This window comes from Panthera tigris, chromosome B3, assembly GCF_018350195.1.
Source record: "Panthera tigris isolate Pti1 chromosome B3, P.tigris_Pti1_mat1.1, whole genome shotgun sequence".
NCBI lineage: Eukaryota > Metazoa > Chordata > Mammalia > Carnivora > Felidae > Panthera > Panthera tigris.
The window spans coordinates 16,512,559-16,531,277 of record NC_056665.1 but is presented as its reverse complement, the minus strand read 5'-3'; the positions used below and the strand labels follow the sequence as shown (position 1 = coordinate 16,531,277).

Below are 18,719 nucleotides of genomic sequence, written 5' to 3'. Positions count from 1 at the left end.
CTTTTTAAGGCTGAGTAAGATTCCATTGCTTGCACAGACCACATTTTGTTTAGCCATTCATCTGTCATGGGTCACCTGGGTTGCCGACATCTTTTGGCTATTGTGAATAATGCTGTTATGAACGTGGGCGTATGTATATTTGCTTGAGTCCCTGTTTTCCATTCTTGTGGGGTATATACCCTGCTTCCCCTTTTTGCGCCACGGTACTTTTCCCTCATGCCGTTCACTCTGCTTGGGATAGTCTTCCTCCCATTCACCACCACCATCGCCACAATCTTACTCGTGCTTTCAAGGACCGGTTTTAATGTCTGTTCTTTGGACTACCTTCCTGCAAATTCTCAGCAGAAAGTAGGCTCCCTACTCTGTGTACCCTTAACACTTTGTTCCCACGGGGCGGGTATGGATTCCAGGGAGAATGAGTGGGACAAGGTGAACTGCATCCACCACGTGGAGGTTGTTGACAAGAGCCTTCACAGCAAAGACCAGGCCCCCTGCCCGATGCCATCAGGACAGTGTTGGTTACCATGCAGTCCATCTCTGAGAGGTACTCCTGGTCTCCTTGTGAAGACAGGACGTGTTCATATAGAAGACACACGACAGGTACCCTCTCTCCTTTGGTGAACGTGGTATTAGCAGACCGTGTCGTTCTAGTTCATGGTACCGGAAGCATATTACCGGTGTATTTAAATTCGTCCAGATTTAAGTGAGTACATCCTCTGTGCCCTGCACTATGGGGGACACAGGTCTTCAGAAGTTTGCAACTGACATGATCCCAAAGAAGTTGCATGAAATACTTTACTTCCCATCCCCGTGTTGGAATCATTGACGGCCCATAAGAGGTGCTACCCATGCTTTTGAATGAATCGATGAGTATTTTAGAATCTTGTAGAGAGAGATATCATGTTTTTACTCGATCACAAATGATATTTCCTAGCATTGAATAGTGAAACGCAACCCAGACTTCCTTTAACGGAAGCCCCTGAGGGTTTCACTGAGGACTCAGTGTTGCTGTCTTCACGGTTCCCCTTAGGGGAGGTTGGGTAGGGCACAGGGTGGCAGTAGGCCCATTTATCAAAGGGGTGGCCCCACCACTTGTTCGAGGCTTTTTGGCCAGGATTCTGTGCTGTCTCTCAACCTCTGCATTTCGTAGTTGGACCCCCTTCACAGATGGCGCCCAGCAGGCTCACTGGCGGCCGTCTCAAAACCTTAGCCATTTTGCTGATGGCTTCCAAAATGACAATGACCTCTATAGCTGTTCCCTTCCTAATACCCCTGATGGTTTCAGTATTCTACGTATTGAAGATCAACCACACGAAACGTTAATAAAATCACGAAGCTCTCAATAGGTAAGCCAATCAGGTGCTCTCCCTAGAGGACAAATTTGATTGACCCCTAAGAAGCGAGGTCCCCCCCACCTTTTCCCACCACCAACTCTAAGGTGTGAATGTAATTTGGTGGGAAAGCAATGGAAGGTTAAGGCAGAGGCAGGCTGGTTAGATTAGACTGTGATTTTCACGGAACTCTGTTAACAGCACGAATGATGAACTCGGGTGACTGATGTTGATGAGCTAGAGCCATTCAGTTCAGTTTTGTTTTCGATTCAGAAGAATTGTACTGAATTTTCCCCCATGTGCTTAACGGTGGGCGATGAGGAAGACGCAGGGGGGTTCCTCCATGCTTCAGGTTTCCCGAGCCAGTGAGGATTCAGAGGGTCATCACCTGAGAAAATCACGGCGACAGCAAGAGCAGTGCCAGCATTTACGTCACTTGCCTGTGTGCCGGGCGCTGTGCATATTTGTATACCTTATCTCATATCATCCTTGAACTGATGGAGACTGCGATTATTATTATTCCTGATTCGTGGATGAGGAGACGAGGCCCAGGGAGATTACTTCACGCGCCTGTGTTTGCACAGCTGTGAAGTGGGGAGACCAGGATCCCAACCCGGGTGGTCTGCCTCCAGGGTTGATGCCGTAAACTACGTCGTGCTTCTCCTGCGTCTACGGAGGGGCAGCCGGTCCTGACTGGGTGCTGACCCCTCGCAACTCTGCTGTGAAAGAGATGCTGTTGTCATCTCCGTTTTACAGACGAGGTAACACATGCCCAGAGAGGGCCGTGACCGACCGAGGCCACACAGTCCAGGGCAAGGTCAAGGTTTGAGTTCCCTTAGTTGACCTCATCAGTGTTCAGCCTGGGCACACTGTGCTATTCCCCCCCCCCCCCCCGCAGTAACTGTAACAACCGTTGTCTTTGTGGGTTTTTTTTTTTTTAAATATTTACTTATTATTTTTGAGAGACAAAGAGAATGCGAGTTGGGGAGGGGCAGAGAGAGAAAGAGACACAGAATCCCAAGCAGGCTCTGAGCTGACAGCGCAGAGGCCGATGCGGGGCTCAAAATCCACCAGCCACGAGATCATGATCTGAGCCGAAGTCGGACGCTTAGCCCACTGAGCCACCCAGGCACCCCCTGTCTTTGTGTTTTGAAGAGAGTTGGCATGATCTCTTCTTTGGCAGAAATCCAGCCTCTTAGATCTCTTTTGCACTGCTGGTGGGGATGCAAACCGGTGCAGCCACTCTGGAAAACAGTATGGAGGTTCCTCAAAAACTTAAAAATAGAACTACCCTAGAACCCAGCAATTGCACTACTAGGCATTTATCCACAGGATACAGGTGTGCTCTTTCAAAGGGACATATGCACCCCCATGTTTATAGCAGCACTATCCACAATAACCAAAGTATGGAAAGAGCCCACATGTCCATTGATGGATGAATGGATAAAGAAAATGTGGTATATATATACAATGGAGTATTACTCGGCAATCAAAAAGAATGGACTCTGGCCATTTGCAACTACGTGGATGGAACTGGAGGGTATTATGCTAAGCGAAATTAGTCAGAGAGGGACAAAAATCATATGACTTCACTCATATGAAGACTTTAAGAGACAAAACAGATGAATATAAGGGAAGGGAAGCAAAAATAATATAAAAACAGGGAGGGGGACAAAACATAAGAGACTTAAATATGGAGAATAAACAGAGGGTTACTGGAGGGGTTGTGGGAGCGGGGAAGGGCTAAATGGGTCATTTAGCATTAAGGATTTAGCATTAAGGAATCTACTCCTGAAATCATTGTTGCACTAGATGCTAACTAACTTGAATGTAAATTACAAAAAGAAAAAAAAAAAAGAAAGAAAGAAATGCAGCCTCTTAGGTCTCTGCTGAGCCATAGAGCAGGTATCCCCAGTGGTGGCCTGACCAGGGCGCCAAAAGAAGCCTCACAGCCCCTACCTCCTTACTTGCTGGAACCTTTCCAAGAGCCTGGGAGGGACCCTACAGTGGGGTCGTGTGTGTGTATGTGTGTGTGTGTGTGTGTGTGTGTTTGTCAAACAGAGAAAAGTAAATAAGATTTGTGTAAAATGTGAAGAAGAATTTTGTACTTTTTCTTAAAGAGCCCCCAACAGCCGATTGTATAAACCAGCGATTCCCAAAGTGTGAACCCTCTCGAAGTGGGGGCCAGCAATTTGCCCCTTATCTCCGGGGAATTCTTTAGAACTGCACATTCTCAGCCTTCCGTCCCGGGAGATTTAGCTTCAACTATGAGCAGCGGCACCCTTCCCTGCAAGGTGAATTCTAAACCCCTGTAGCTAATTTTATACTGGTAACTTCAAATTCTCTGTCTTAAAGGGCACACCCAAATGGTAGCCTCAAGACCTCCACCTGGGGGCTCCTGGGGGGGCTCAGTCAGTTCTGTGCTGAGCTGTGCCGACAGCTCAGAGTTTGGAGCCTGCTTCAGATTCTGTGTCTCTCTCTCACTCTGTCTCTGTCCCTCCCCTGCTTGTGTGCGTGCTCTCTCTCAAAAATAAAGAAACATTAAAAAAAATTTTTTTTAATTAAAGAAGAAAAAAAGACCTCCACCTGGATCCACACTTCGTCACGACTTTAAAATGTGCCTATTTCTTCCCCTAACACTGAGCTCGTTTCTGTCTGGGCAACTTGGTGTTTTACGCAAACTTTATGATATTTCTAAAATGTTTGAACCTGACAGGAAACCACACGATCATACGGCTCACCCAGAGAGAAGGATTTGTCTATGCAGCAGGAAGGTAACCTCAACGTTCAGTTCACCTGTTGTAGCAGTTCGGATTGCCCCGGGCTCGCAGGCAGGCTGTAGCCCGACACCCTCTGAAGTTCAAAGAGGCCTAGAGAGAGGGCTTCTGAGACTTCTGAGAGGTCTTCCTCGGCCTGTCGGGGAAAAGCAGGTAGCATGAGGGTAGCAACCTCCTCCAGCAAGATGGCCAGGCCTCCAGGTTGAACGCTCTGCGGGGCTCTGTCCAGGACGAGCTCCCACGGGATGCTGCCCCAGGCCGGAGGATTGCTCTCCAGAGCAGCAGGAGGTGGGCTGGAAGGATTGCAAAGTGGTGTTGTTGCCGCGTCCTTGGAGAGCTCTTTTCCTGTGGATGAGGACCTGGGGCGGAGGAGGAGAAGCGAGGGGGTTCGGCGGGGGGGGCTGTGAAACAGGTACAATCCACCTACCAGCTTCCCTGGGTATTCACTACTCTATGGCCTCTTGGTCAGTTCTTAATACAAACACTTTTTATTTTTATTAAAATTGTTTTAAAAAATGTTTATTTTTGAGAGAGACAGAGTGCGAGTGGGAGAGGAGCAGAGAGAGGGGGCGACACAGAATCCCAAGCAGGCTCCAGGCTGGAGCTGTCAGCTCAGAGCCCGACGCGGGGCTCGAACTCATGAATCATGAAGTCATGACCTGAGCTGAGGTTGGATGCTTAACCGACTGACTGAGCCACCCAGGCACCCCTCACCAACACTTTTTACATTTTTTTTTTCTTGAGAATCTACTGTTCAGAGCTGTGTAGTAAGAGTTACCTTCAGGAATGTTCTTTGCAATACCTTTCTCTCATAGTGAAAACTAGATACCATGAAGATCTCAAATCAGAGGACGCTTAATATATGTAGCCATTAAAATAACAGTTATTAAAATGATGATAGAGAAGATTGCTAAATGACAAAGCAGAGGAATGCTCAAGATTGTTGGATTTTTTGTTAGTTTGTAAGAGTTTGCAAATTACTATGCCCAGTTCAATTCTGTTTTTTTTTGTTTTGTTTTGTTTTGTTTTTTTTGTACATTTTGTATAAAGAATGAACAGTGGAGGGGTGCCTGGGTGGCTCAGTTGGTTGAGCCTACAACTTCGGCTCAGGTCATGATCTTGCTGTTCGTGAGTTTGAGCCCCGCATTGTGCTCTGTGCTGACAGCTCGGAGCCTGGAACCTGTTTCGGATTCTGTGTCTCCCTCTCTCTCTCTGCCCCTCCCCCATTTGTGCTCTGTCTTTCTCTCTCTCTGTCTCTCAAGAATAAACACTAAAAAAAAAAAAAGAATGAACAGTGGAAATGTACACCCCAAAATGTTAACACAGTTGTCTTTTAAACATGGTGGAATATTTGGTGTTTGTGTGTGTGTGTGTGTGTGTGTGTGTGTGTGTGTTTTACTTTCTTCAAAATAATGTACATTGAATGACTTCTACTTTGTCATCACAGAAAAGAAATGCTCAACTAGCTAATTGGATGGGAAGTACCAGTTGTTAAAACAGCATGGCCATTTTAATGCTGCTGGATTTAAGCAAGACTCTTCAGTGTGTGTCAGTCGAGAGACTGAGTGTATAAATCGGCAATGGCCAGACCATGAATAAAATAGACCTCTGACCCGCAACCTGCAGCAACAAATCCGGGCAACTAAGTCAACCGCTGTACCAACGGGCCGTGAATAGTCAGGACTTGATCAGTAACTGACACCTTCCCTAATTTTTGTCCCTGCTTCCAGTTGAGGGCCAAGCGGAGAAAGCCAGATACGCTTCCCTAACCAATGACATAGGATGTCCCCCTTCTAGCTAGCCCGTATCCAGCGTCCCCATCACCAGTGCCTCCAATGAGGGCACACCTGAAACCTTCCCTTTTCCCCACCGCGGCACACATGTTCTGTTCTGTCTGCCTTTGAATCTCTGCCAAGCGCCCATGATTGTCGCTGGCTCCCTTGAACTCAAAAGAGAGAGCCCCTGCTTGTTCTCATGTGGGTGGTCTCTGTTTATTTCCACAAAAATTTGGCCTTTTGGAAAAACATGTGCGTTAAAAAAAATTATTCACTCTATGTGTAGCATTATGCTATCGTTACTACAAAAAAAAAAAAAAAAAAAAAACCCAAATCCTCCTTGTACAGAAATTTTTGAATCTCAAGCCAGTCACTAAATCCGAATGGTCCACGATTATTTGGAGAGATGAGGGTCCAGCTCATGGGGAATGAAATAAACACTGAGTCTGAGATTATTATTATTAAGATTTCCAGGTAGGGAAAAGTAAGTAACGTCAGGAGGAGAGAGATCGCTGCTTTTTGCTCTTCTGCGGGATTCTAACGTTCCCTACCTATTTGCCAAGTCTCATTACCTTGTCCCTCTAGGATGAAATCAGCTTACAGAAAAATTAAGTTTGATTTAGTGGCAAACTGGTATTTTCTACTGTGCAAATTGTGTAAGTGATCAAACTTGGATGGGTCAAACTTCATTATTAATAAGAGTTACTAAGTCTTGTAGACAGTTTTCATCTGAGAGAAAGCTAGAGCTAACTTCAGAACCTTTACATGAGAAGAACGTCAAACAATTTGGAAAAATGTGTTGAAATCCTGCAGAAAGGACTGAGACACCGTGTGAATATGAATGAGGGATTCTGGTTATCTAACAGGTTTTCAGAAGACATCTGTGGTGAAATACCCTGATATGAATAAAACAAGGGTAATCTGATTCCTGTGTTAACGGGCATGTGTGGGTGGGGGTGGGGTGACAGGGAGAAAAGTCACAAATCTAAGCCACCGAAGAGAAATGATGCTTCCGTATTAATGCCAAGCAATTGTCTTGTGTTTTCAAAATAGGACAATGAAGGTATCACATATGTCATTGATTCAGATGGCTACTTTGTATATGGTGGGTCCGTAATACATGTGTAACAAATGCATTAATTCAGTACAATAATCTGGAGATCAAATGGGATTATACAGTGTCAGAAAGGCTTCCCCAAATTCAAGCTAATAAAATTTGCTGACTTTTTTAGGTGTGGGCTGTTTTGCATTATGAGTGAACATTGCATGCTTTTGCCATACCCTTGGGTAAGTGCTTACAAGTTCAGAACTGGGTGAAATAGAAACGCATTAGACAAGAACAGCGGTGACTTATGTTGTTTTTTTTTTTTCACCAAATTTAAGTGTTTGGCAAAGAATTTGTTGATTTGAAGGCTTAAGACTTAAATCATTAAGCAGTCAAAGATGGAAGAAGTTGGCTTTATCGTCACAGAGAATACTACAGATGGACTAGAGGTACTCCTGTCCTTACAGTACTGAATCAGAAGGGCTATATTCAAAAAATGTTTTTTATATTTATTCATTTTTTTAAGAGACAGAGAGTGAGAGAAGAGGGGAGGGACAGAGAGAGACACACACACACACAGAACCTGAAACAGGCTCCAGGCTCTGAGCTGTCAGCACAGAGCCCGATGTGGGATTTGAACTCATAACCCTGAGATCACGTCTGGAGCAGAAGTCAGCCGCTTAACCGACTGAACCACCCAGGCACCCCGGGGTGTATTTAAAGTAGGGCCAGTTTCATAGGTAGCTGGGGTGATGTCACCATATGGATTTATTGAAAGGTCCGCCTTACCTATGACAAAGTACCAATCTTACCCACCTTCTTTGGCAGCTATCCATGCTTATCTAAGCAATTGTAGTGTTTGCTTTTAGAGGGTCAACAATGATGGCCAATAGTTTCCATCTGAAAGAAGTGGTTACTTGGAATCCTGTATTTAGATTTGTAAGGTTGCACCTGGGTTTAGAGGGAACAAATGTAGGATTGTCAGACAGGACCTGGGAAGGGTTGTCTTGGATCTAAGACTTTATTTTCAGAAGCCACTGTAACAATATTTACACTGTAGCTCTTACTTTAACCATTTAACTGTTTTAGTAGCTACAGATTAGTACGGTCTACACAGGCTAGGCATGTGTGGACAGGATTGGGAGAACAGATCCCATTGCCGGACACTTTCCAAATGAGGAAGACTGGTCCGGTTTGAGGTCCTGCAGTCGGGAAGACGGGGTGCCTGGTCAACTGTCAGGAGGTAGGAAAGCACTTGGAAGGAATAGCAGACAGGCAGAAGGAGACAGAGTCTGTGGGAGGCAAGTGCCGATCAGAGAACTCGCATGGCCATTTTATTTTTCCAGCCCTGATTTCATCACCCTCTCTGGCAACCGAGGCTGAAATTCTCAGGCTTCCCACTTCAAGGAGGGCAACGCTTTCCGTCTTTCTTCCGACTCTGAAACTTTTTATTTTCCATTGTTCTCAATTCAGTCAGACTGGATGTTTCTTTGTAGCTCTTAAAGGAACAAAGAAATATCTGGGTAACGAAAACTAGATGCAGGTCTCTGGGAGGTAAGACAGTGTGGATATCATTCTGGGAACTGCTAAAGGCAGAATGGTATGTATTGATTTTCAACTAGAATTAGGTGGGTAAGATTGTCTTTCAAAGTTGGCTAAAAAAATGGACTTGTCCTTTCTAAGGTCTAATTAAGATCCTCTGTCAGAAAACATAAAAAGGACTGTATATTATATCACTGGGGACAATGCAAACCATTGGATCCTTTTGCATTTAATAAGATGTCATGATAAAAAGAAGTTAGCTTTTTTTTTTTTAAACCAAGGAATTGGAAAATATTAAAGAAGCTCTTCTCATTAGATTATATCTGAGTAACCCTCTTGGTCTGATACTTGCAACATATTTGGCATAAAATTCATGGATCAATATGGTTTCTGAGGCAGGAGGTTACCTTTCATGTTGATGAGATTCAGGTTCCCTTACGCTATCACGTTATTAATGGACATTATTTGCTCATCAACCATTATGTAGAAAAGTTTCTAATCTAGAAAAGTTAGAAGAAAGAGCATATTAAGAAAGACTCCTGGGTTAAACTTTTTCTCCATTTTCCCCCTTTCTCCCCAAATGAAAGAAAACTGGACCAACAAATGGTTCTTGGCTACATATGGATGCAATATGGGTCCAAGAATGCTTGATGACAGAAAGCAGAGTTGTAATCTATTCCAAATGGACCATCATCTGGATATTTGAAATGTCATGCTGTAAACAGTGTTCCCTTGTCTTATAGGATGTTATGTGGGGTTGAATGCAGATGAAAGCATAAATTTATATCATGAAGTAAAGTATAAAATGAATGTTAACCTCCTAAGTACTTCTTTTTTTCAATGTCAGTTTCTGTTAACCGCCTGTCTTCTTCTAGCAGTGCACCTGCCGTCTTTAATCCTTTGGCCATTTGATGACCCCCATCATTCCTCTCTCTCCCTTCAAGAAAGGGGTAAGAAATTTAGAATTCAAAGGAATTTTGGAGCTCTTTTTTATAAACCTTATTTTGTAAATCAGCTCAACCTTATTTCGTAAATCAGAAAACTAAGATCTAGGGAAGCTATATAGTCCCACAGCTCGGTAGGTAAGTAGATGATACAGGAATTTAGTCTACAGACTCCTAGGGTGGGATAATTTGCATGGTGTTATGTTGCCTTTCAGTAAATACCTGTCTGATCCTATAATGTTTCCATCCCTAGCAGAGGACTGATTTCATCAGCTTGTCCTCATAACCAGCATAGGTATTCAGAATTAGCTACTTGATGATGTGGATGTTATTCATTCAATTTTCATTCATTCACTCATTCATTTAGATAATACTTATTTTCCTCAAGCTTTTATTGTAAAGATATACATACTCAGTGCACAGAGCACCAGCAGCCTCAAAATTCACATAAAGGAGCAAAATTCTCCTTTCCTCCACCACATCCACTTCCCAGAAATGTTCCTCGTGAGAGCACACTGTGTATCCTTTCAGACATTTTTTTGATGCATAAAAATGTTATATTACCTAATATATATATGCACTTATTAAAAATGGGAGCATACTATTCATGTTTTCTGCAACTTTCCTTTTTAACTTTTCTCACATAATAATGCCATGCACACTTTATCATATCATAGTTAATTTGCTCCTGTTATCAGTGCATGTGTACATGTTATGTATATTTTTATCTATGTAGCAATCCATAGTTTGTATGCTATGGAAGGTTATCTTACCATTCCTCTGTTGATGGGCATTTTATGTAGATCCCAATTTTTATCGTGGAAGGCAATGCTACAAGGAATATCTCTTTTTGCATTTCTGCCAACACATCTGTAGGACGCATTCCTAGAAGGGGAATTTCTGGGTCCTTCAATGTATATTTATTGCGTAACTATCGTGTGCAAAGTGCCGTAGGTGATAGGATGCAATATTTGAAGAAGAGATGGTTCCTCTTCTCATGAAGCTTGTGGTCCAGGTAGCAAGAAGTATACACAAACAATGGATTTCAAGTAGAAAATCATGAGTGCTGTTTAGAAAACTTGGTGACTCTGCCATGGGAGGATAAAAACACCTTGACTTTCTAACCCAGTCTGTGTGTAGTAACAGTTACCTGGAGATGGGAGTCTCAGTGGAAATGCATTGAAAATTTCTGAACAAAATTACTAGGATGAGTTGAAATGTGGGAATGTGGAAGGTGACCTGTGTCTTGCGAGAGCCGCACAAATGTCCAGGAAATGTAATTGGTAGTGTTGAACTTCGAGGAAGTATCGATATTGGTGAGGGCGAGAATTGTTGCTATCCATTAGATGATACAAGACTGAAGAAAGGACTTTTGTTTCCAAGATCTTTTCTCATTGTTTGATGGAGCAAAGTTTTATTTTGACTCAAGGCTAACTTGCTGTGGGTTTTGGCTTTACGTATGAGTGGGGTCAGCTACAGGGAGCCTCTTCTTGAATCCGGACCATTTTGGTAAATCACACATTCGTCTTCAGTGTAGCTAGAGTTTAAGAACGAGCGCTTGTAGTTTTTTTTCTTTTTTCATTTACAAACCCAATCCTGTTTTCCTAGGGAAGCTTCTCTTGAAACTTCAGCAGCCGTAGTTAAGACAGCAGCCCTCATCAGAATCTTACAATAGGATGCAGATTTATGGGTTTTAAAAATCGATTCAAGCATGACATTATTCTTATTATCATTTAATATTTATTCATTTATTTTGAGAGAAAATGAGAGAGAGAGAGAGAGAGAGCAGGAGAGGGACAGAGAGAGAAAGGGAGAGAGAGAGAATCCCAAGCAGGCTCTGTGCTGTCAGCGCAGAGCCTGACGCAGGGCTCGATCTCATGACCTGTGAGATCATGACCGGAGCAGAAATCACGAGATGGATGCTTTACTGACAGAGCCACCCACGTGCCCCCAAGCATAAAATTATTTAAGTGGAGATGTAGATTATAAGCCTTGTGCTCTAACGCGTTCATCTTTCCAGTGAGGAATTTGGTGAGAAAAAATTCAGTACGATATTTGACAGAAATTCCTCCAGCCACATCTTAGAATCCTTTTAGCTTCATGGCCTTGAAGTTACCTCACCTAATGCGTAATACAAGCTCAGCCCCCACTTGTAACACTTAGCAAGTTCAAAGTACCCATCAACACGCAGTGAAAACCCACAGGAGAGAGGGGAAGGTAATCAAATACTGGAGAAACTAACCCTAGGCAGAATCAGTGGCAATTTTCAGAAGAAAAATTGGGGAGACCTTAAAATATTTTGATCATGCAAAGCGTTTTTCAACTCCTGGTAAGAGAGAGCAACGCATTAAGTCGCTGGCAGTTGGAGAAGGAATCAGATTCTGGTCCTTCCATTGCAAGGTACCCGGCAGAACAGAGCGTTTTCCATTCTGAGGGATGCAAAGCAGCCAGCGGTGTTTAAATGCTCCCTCTGGTCTGTGATGTCTTCATCAGGCAGTCGGGAGGCCTTCCCAGGAGCCCCTCAGGCCTGGGTGTCCAAAGAGCTTCTTCAGGAAGCACCGTGAGCTGATCTTGCAAGGGTCCCCATGCCTATTGTGAGTCATGTCAGGCCCCAGAGCCCGCATCCCACAAGCAAGAAGCAGCAGGGGAAAAACAATTTTGGCTTTTGCAGGTGTCGGGACTGCAAAGAAAGAACGGTTGGTACAAGAGGCAACACCCCCTTTTAAAAAGTCGGCTTGGGTGATTGAAAGCCAGGCTAGGAGTTTTCAGATAAAAAGGATTTTAGTAGTGATGACCACTCCCTCTGGAAACGGAACAGTTAACTTGTCAGAAATATACAAAAAAAAAAAAAAAAAAAAAAAAAGAAAAAAGGATGTGGTTGGTTTGTTTTTTTTTTTAAGTTTATTTATTTACTTTAAGAAAGAGAGTGTAAGTTGGGGGAGGGACAGTGAGGGGGACACAGAGGGTCCAAAGTGAGCTCCATGCTAACAGCAGAGAGTCCAATGTGGGGCTCAAACCCACAAAGTGTGAGATCATGACCTGAGCTGAAGTCAGACGTTCAACCAACTGAGTCACCCAGGCGCCCTGATGTGGTTGGTTTTCAACTAGATTTTACCTATTATATTATAGTGGAACATACCCTAGAGGTTTCTTTAAATTGTGATTTCTTTTTATTTTTTTTAAGTTTATTTATTTATTTTGAGAGACTGAAAGCGAGAGCGAGAGAGAGGGAACCAGTGGGATAAGGAGAGAGAGAGAGGGAGAGAGAGAGAATCCCAAGCAGGCCTGCATTGTCAGCATGGAGCCCAACGCAAGGCTCGAATCCATGAACCATGATGAGGTCATGACCTGAGCCAAAATCAAGAGTCAGATGCTTAACCATCTGAGCCACCTGGGTGCCCCTAAGTTGTAATTTCTTTATTATTAAAACTAGTAACCAAATCTAGGGTGCCTGGCTGCCTCAGTCAGTAGAGCACGTGACTCTTGATCTCAGGGTCATGAGTTCAAACCCCACGTTGGGCATGGAGCCCACTTCAAAGAACAAGCCAACAAACTAGTAGCTGAATCTAGTTGGTGTGGTCGTGGGTTAGGACACTGTGGGTTCAGAACCAAGGAGAACCTGGTTTCAGTCTCACTTCTATCCCCACCATATTTAAAACCAGGCACAGATCACTTCACTGTTCTGTGCCTCAGTTTCCTCATCTGTAAAATGAGATCCATAATAGAATCTCTCACATAGGTTAATAGGAGTAATAAATGAGCTGCTTTCTAGGATGTACTTAGGACAGTGCTCAAAAACGACTAATTGTCACAACGAACACTAGTCATAATTCGTGTTGTGGTTTAAATATCAATTACCATTAAAATATTACCGAGTATTAATTGTGTTCCAGAATTAGCAGCTTTTAAGCCAATATGACTAATTATTGTTGGGTTTTAATAAACTTCACTTCACATATTCACAAAATAAGATTTAATTCTTACTCAGGTCAATTCATCGCCATTATATATACCAATAGATCGCCGACTTTAAAAGTAATTTAATTGGGGCACCTGGGTGGCGCAGTCGGTTAAGCGTCCGACTTCAGCCAGGTCACGATCTCGCGGTCCGTGAGTTCGAGCCCGGCGTCAGGCTCTGGGCTGATGGCTCGGAGCCTGGAGCCTGTTTCCGATTCTGTGTCTCCCTCTCTCTCTGCCCCTCCCCCGTTCATGCTCTGTCTCTCTCTGTCCCAAAAATAAATAAAAAACGTTGAAAAAAAAATAAAAGTAATTTAATTTAATACCTACATCATTCAACATCTCTCTGATGATGAAGATGATGAAGAGCCTGGCTTTTGTTAAGCACCAAATAAATACAAATTATTTTTAGCATCATAAACGCATGCTTATCTAGTCTGACTGCCTTTGGAGTTCCCTGTGTTAAGATGTTGCTTACAAGTGTCTATAAGCCTGTTATCATGTACCTGCTTTGTCTACACATGTTTATTTTGAGGACAGGGATTGTGTCTTCAGCACCTGAAGAGATAATGGCTCCTGGTGGGCATGAAGCATCTAGCATAGTATTTGGCACATAGCAGGTTCTTAGGCAATTGAATTCCCTTTACTGTGAAGCTGTGTTGTTGACTCATTGGATTCCTCTTCCATTGGGGAGTGTGGTACTCTACAGTCTCCATTAGTTTTGTGTCACCCTAGGACTTTCCTTGTATGTTTTATTCCTTCTTGTTAAGAAATTCAGGATTCTTAGAAGTCAGGGGACAGCACAATAGCATCAGGCTGACAAAAGCTATATCTACCAATGGCCTCATGGTGGTTGGGGACACAAAAATGCAAGAGTTTTGAGGCAGCAGGCACCGCCAGGCAGCAGAGGTGGATGCTGGGGCAGACTTTTACTTGTTTATCGTTGCATCTCAGATTTACCGGGTCTGTTAATTAAAAATGTAAATTAACTAATAGTTCATCATGGCACACTAACAGGAAAGGAGGGAGGTGGAAAAGGTAGAGATGTTGAGGAAAAGGATGCTTCGTTTTAGAGAGGGAGTTGGATTAGTTTAACTGATCCTTGGGTACTATTCCAAATCATAGAGCGAAAGGGGGGTTGTTGAAAGTCCAAGTTTGGTAAGTATACTTGGCATTAGTGGCATTAGGAACTAAAGGAAATTAAGGGAAATTAAGGTAAAAAGGAAAGCTAGACAGTGCCCAGTAGGAGTTGGGTATAGCCAAACCCCAATGACTGGGGTGGCCAGGAGAGGATGCGGAAGTCACTGTAAGGGACTTCCAGACTCTCTTAGTCTGCAGTCACCCCATTGGGGGACCAACACGTGGCAGAGTAGAGGAGGAGGAGGTGAACCATCACACGCACCCCACCCTGCACAGGCGGACCAGCCACCTTTCTCCCATCTAGGGCCCTGTCTTGTTAGCACCAGCCCAACCATCGGGACGTTTAGTTGGACTCTGACAACAGAGATGGGAAAGTGTACCCGTGGGTCAGGAGAATCTGAGTGGGATGGTAGAGAAGAAAGGGAAGGGGAGTAGATAACAGAAGGAAAGCTTTTCCTTCCCAGGGACCAGAAAACAGCTCAGAACCTGGCTGACTATACCTTGGATTTCCTTCCTTCCTTGATTGGCCACATTACTAAAGAAAGAAAGCACAACAGCGTCTTCCTTCCTTTCATGGTCTGAATGCTTATTTAAAGAACACGGCTTCCCATTTCCTGCTGTAGCCCCAGAGCCTGGTCTCTTGATTTCGTTTTCCTCTGGGACCCTCTTTCTCTCTGCTGAGTGTCTCCACACACTCCCCTGCCTCTTCCAGCCCCCTCTGCTTCCTGCCCCTGCGGCCGCCTTCATCCCCTGCCCAGCTCCAGAGGAAGAAAGTCTCCTGTCACTGTGAAGTCTAAGAGGACCACCCAGCAGGTTTTTCTTTTCTTTCTTTCTTTTTCTTTTTCTTTCTTTCTTTCTTTCTTTCTTTCTTTCTTTCTTTCTTTCTTTCTTTTTTTTTTTTTAGCTTCAAGAGTGTCTCTTGACACTCTTCAAGAGGCCAGTCTCTCTGGCCTTGGTTAAGAGCGGGCAAGGGCTTTGGGAGATAGAGCGGAGAATGAGGACAGGAACAGTGACAGTTGTGGCAAAGCCCACAAGTGCCAGCAGGAGGGAAATGTTAGTCTGCCATTTCTGGGAGCTGCAGAGCATATGGGGAGCCTGGAATTGTTGTCAGCAGCCCAGATCAGGGCTGTCCCATCCTGGCAGCTTCCCTGGGGCTTTAAGAAAGCGTTTCCATGAGCTCCCTTACCTGTGGTTGTCAGAGGAAATGGTTCTATGTTGTTTTTCATATCCTTCGATCTGTTCATCGGGGTATCATTATTAAAGGCTGCATTGTACTCCACGGTGTGGATGCACCATATAATTTATCTAACAGAATCCCGACTTTAGGACATTTGGTTTGTTTCCATTTTTAAGAACTGACGCTAAACAATGCTATCATGAATATCCTTTTAATATACATTTGTTAGCAGTGTAATTGTTAAATCAAAGAACACATCTATTTGTAAAACTTTCGGTATGTAAGGCCAACCTGGTCTCTAGAAAACGTAAGCCAATGATTATATCCTTCAGCTATGTGATATGAGCACAGTTATCTCATTTATACATGTCAGTAGATGTGCACTTATGTTTTAGCTCAGGAAATATTCTGAAAGATAAACACTATAATGTTGAGAATGGTTATTTCTGGATACTAGGGTTTTAGGAATATTTGGGGGTGGGGAGTGAGGGAGGTTGACATTATTTTCTTTTTTTCTGTAATGAACATTTGCTGGTTTTGTATTTAAAAACTTAAATGCTATCGTTCTAAGACTGGATGTCTTTAAGAGAAAATAATATCATAATGAATCTTAATTAATTGATTCTTAAATAAGAATTTTTTTTCCTTGTAGACTGATTGACTGTCAGGACTGGAAGGGAACCTGAAATTCAGCTGGTCTAAATACATTGTGTACTTACTGGTGTGGAATTGAGTCTCCAGGAGATGGCCTGAATTGCTTCTATTCACAGAGCTACTCTAGGGCAAATCCAGACCCTGGAGTCCAAGAACATTCTTGACTGCCTGTTTATTAAAGCATTGTTCTACACTCTTCCTCCTGCTTTTAAAAAAGGAAAATCTAATTTGCTTTTATTTATTTCCCCTTTATTTTAAAATTATTCATACTAGCTAATGATTAGTTTACCAAAGCATGGCTCCAATATTTTTGGAGCTCCAGAACAGAGTTCTTAGCTTTGCCTAAAGGAAGGCTCAGTGGGTGAAGTATCTGACTCTTGATCTCAGCTCAAGTCTTGATCTCAGGGTCATGAGTTCAAGCCCCACATTGGGCTCAAAGCCCACTTAAAAAAAAAACAAAAAACACAAAAAACAATAGATGATAAGAGCTATAAGAAGAACATGAATGAAGGCTCAGAAGACAGACTGGTGCTGCTTTTTTTCTTTGCCTTTTTAAAAATTGCTTTTTAATTTTCCAGTATCTTTCCTGTTCTTTGTCACTTGTCTGTAAGTTGAAAAAAAAAAAGCTTCAAATTGCCCGCACAGGACAGTCATTTCGGACCACAGAAAACTATCTTTACATCTTCAGAATGTCCAAATAAGCTCTCTACCATTTAATGGGGATGGGAGTGGGGTAAATTGCTGCATCCCAGGAGGCCAGATGTGTGAGCAGAGGAATTCTGCTAACTGGAAATATGACATGACACGTGGAGCCTTCACTCTATTTAAAGAATTTTGATAAGAGATGTTAAAAATGGAAGACACACAGATACTAAATTCTGTAGCGCATGGGTTGCTAACCATTTGGGAAGTCAACGCCCTTACACCACGCTCTATTTTCACGCAAACTCTAAAAGCAACATGTGAGTTTATTGTACTCATTTCACCAAGTGAGTTTATTGTACTTCATTTCACCAAGAAGTACAGCAGGATCCTGGAAATACAAGGGCTTCCTCTTAATGCGTCGTTAGCTGAGCTGTGAGAGGCCAGGCCACTGAGCATTTGACTTCAGTTCAATTCACCTATGACCTCCGAGGAATCCTGACTTTAGATGAGGAGGGTGGGTCTGAGGATTGCTGTGACTTTTCCCAACATGGTGCACAGCCTACCTGATAATGCGACAGGTTGTATTTGGACGGGTATTGGTCTTTGCCTCTCTGCTTACACACACACACACACACACACACACACACACACACACTTTACATAATAAATAATATAATGAAATATAAATGGCATAATAAAAATCGTTTAAAAATATCTATATATATAGAGAGAGAGAAAGAGAAAGAGGTTTTCTCTCTATATGGAGAGCTCCTCTTTATATAGTAGCTTCCTGAAAATCAATGTACTGCAATACAATAGGAGGAAAAATACTCAGTGAAATCTTTCCTTTCTTGTAGTTGATGCAGGTTGGAAAATAACACTACTTAGATTAAGAAAAATAAACATGGTCATTTTTTGGAAAAATAAGCAGGAGCTCTCCTGGACCCTTAGATAGGAAAACTCCCCATCTTAGCCCCCACTTGCTTTTGTTCATCATCCTGTGTCTGATTGCACGTTATCACCTTCAAGAGAACAGCTGGGTCACCGTGAAAGGGTGTTAATCTCCCAGTGGCTTCCCTAACACCTTATTGACAGCTCAAGTCAGGGTGGCCTACTTTGGCTTTGGTGAATCCGACTTGTCAAAATTCCTTTTCAACTTTATATTCATTTAAAAAAAAAAAGATGGCCTCTACAATTTCCCCAGCAAGATCTGTAATGATAACTATTCTGCATGACCTAGCAGCGTTGCGGGAGAGTGCTCCCGTTCCTGGGAGGCATACAGCACGGAAGTCAACTCCTACCTGCATATATCAGCGGAGCCTGGGGGTCTGTCTTTAGAAAGAAGCGAATGTACAACTAATGAGTTACAGACAGTCCCATGCATCGCACAGAGGAGCTCCGGTTCTCCGCTGGTTTGAAGATTTGAGCATTATTTCCTGTGATTTTTAGCTGCAGTGGAATGAGTGCCGTCAGTTCCGGATTCTCTCTGGTACACCTGCCGGGACTTCAGCCTGCCCTAGATTGGGCCTGCCCTAGATCAGATCAATCTATCAGCAAAACCTGATTGTCCACTCATTTGATGAACCTTTGGGGTAAACAATTATGCTGAACTAGTAGGGAGGCTTGGGGATGCAGGACAGCGCCCTGTTCTTGAGATCACCCAGAGGGGACACAGCTGTATGGAGAGCTGACTCATGAGTCAGTGGGTGATTAGCTAAGATCTAGCTAAGAC

At 43.3% G+C, this 18,719-nt stretch overlaps 1 long non-coding RNA gene across 2 annotated transcripts in view; it reads left to right on the top strand.

Annotated features, from left to right (window-relative positions):
• The window catches only part of LOC122239395, an 85,325-nt gene extending 68,797 nt beyond the window's left edge, over positions 1-16,528 (top strand). The window contains exons 4-5 of one of the 2 annotated variants that reach the window (XR_006218439.1): positions 9,346-9,420; positions 16,341-16,528. This is a non-coding gene — a long non-coding RNA (uncharacterized LOC122239395). The remainder of the gene's footprint in view (positions 1-9,345; positions 9,421-16,340) is intronic. The other variant, XR_006218440.1, reaches the window with a different exon arrangement.
• The last annotated feature ends 2,191 nt before the right edge of the window (positions 16,529-18,719 follow it).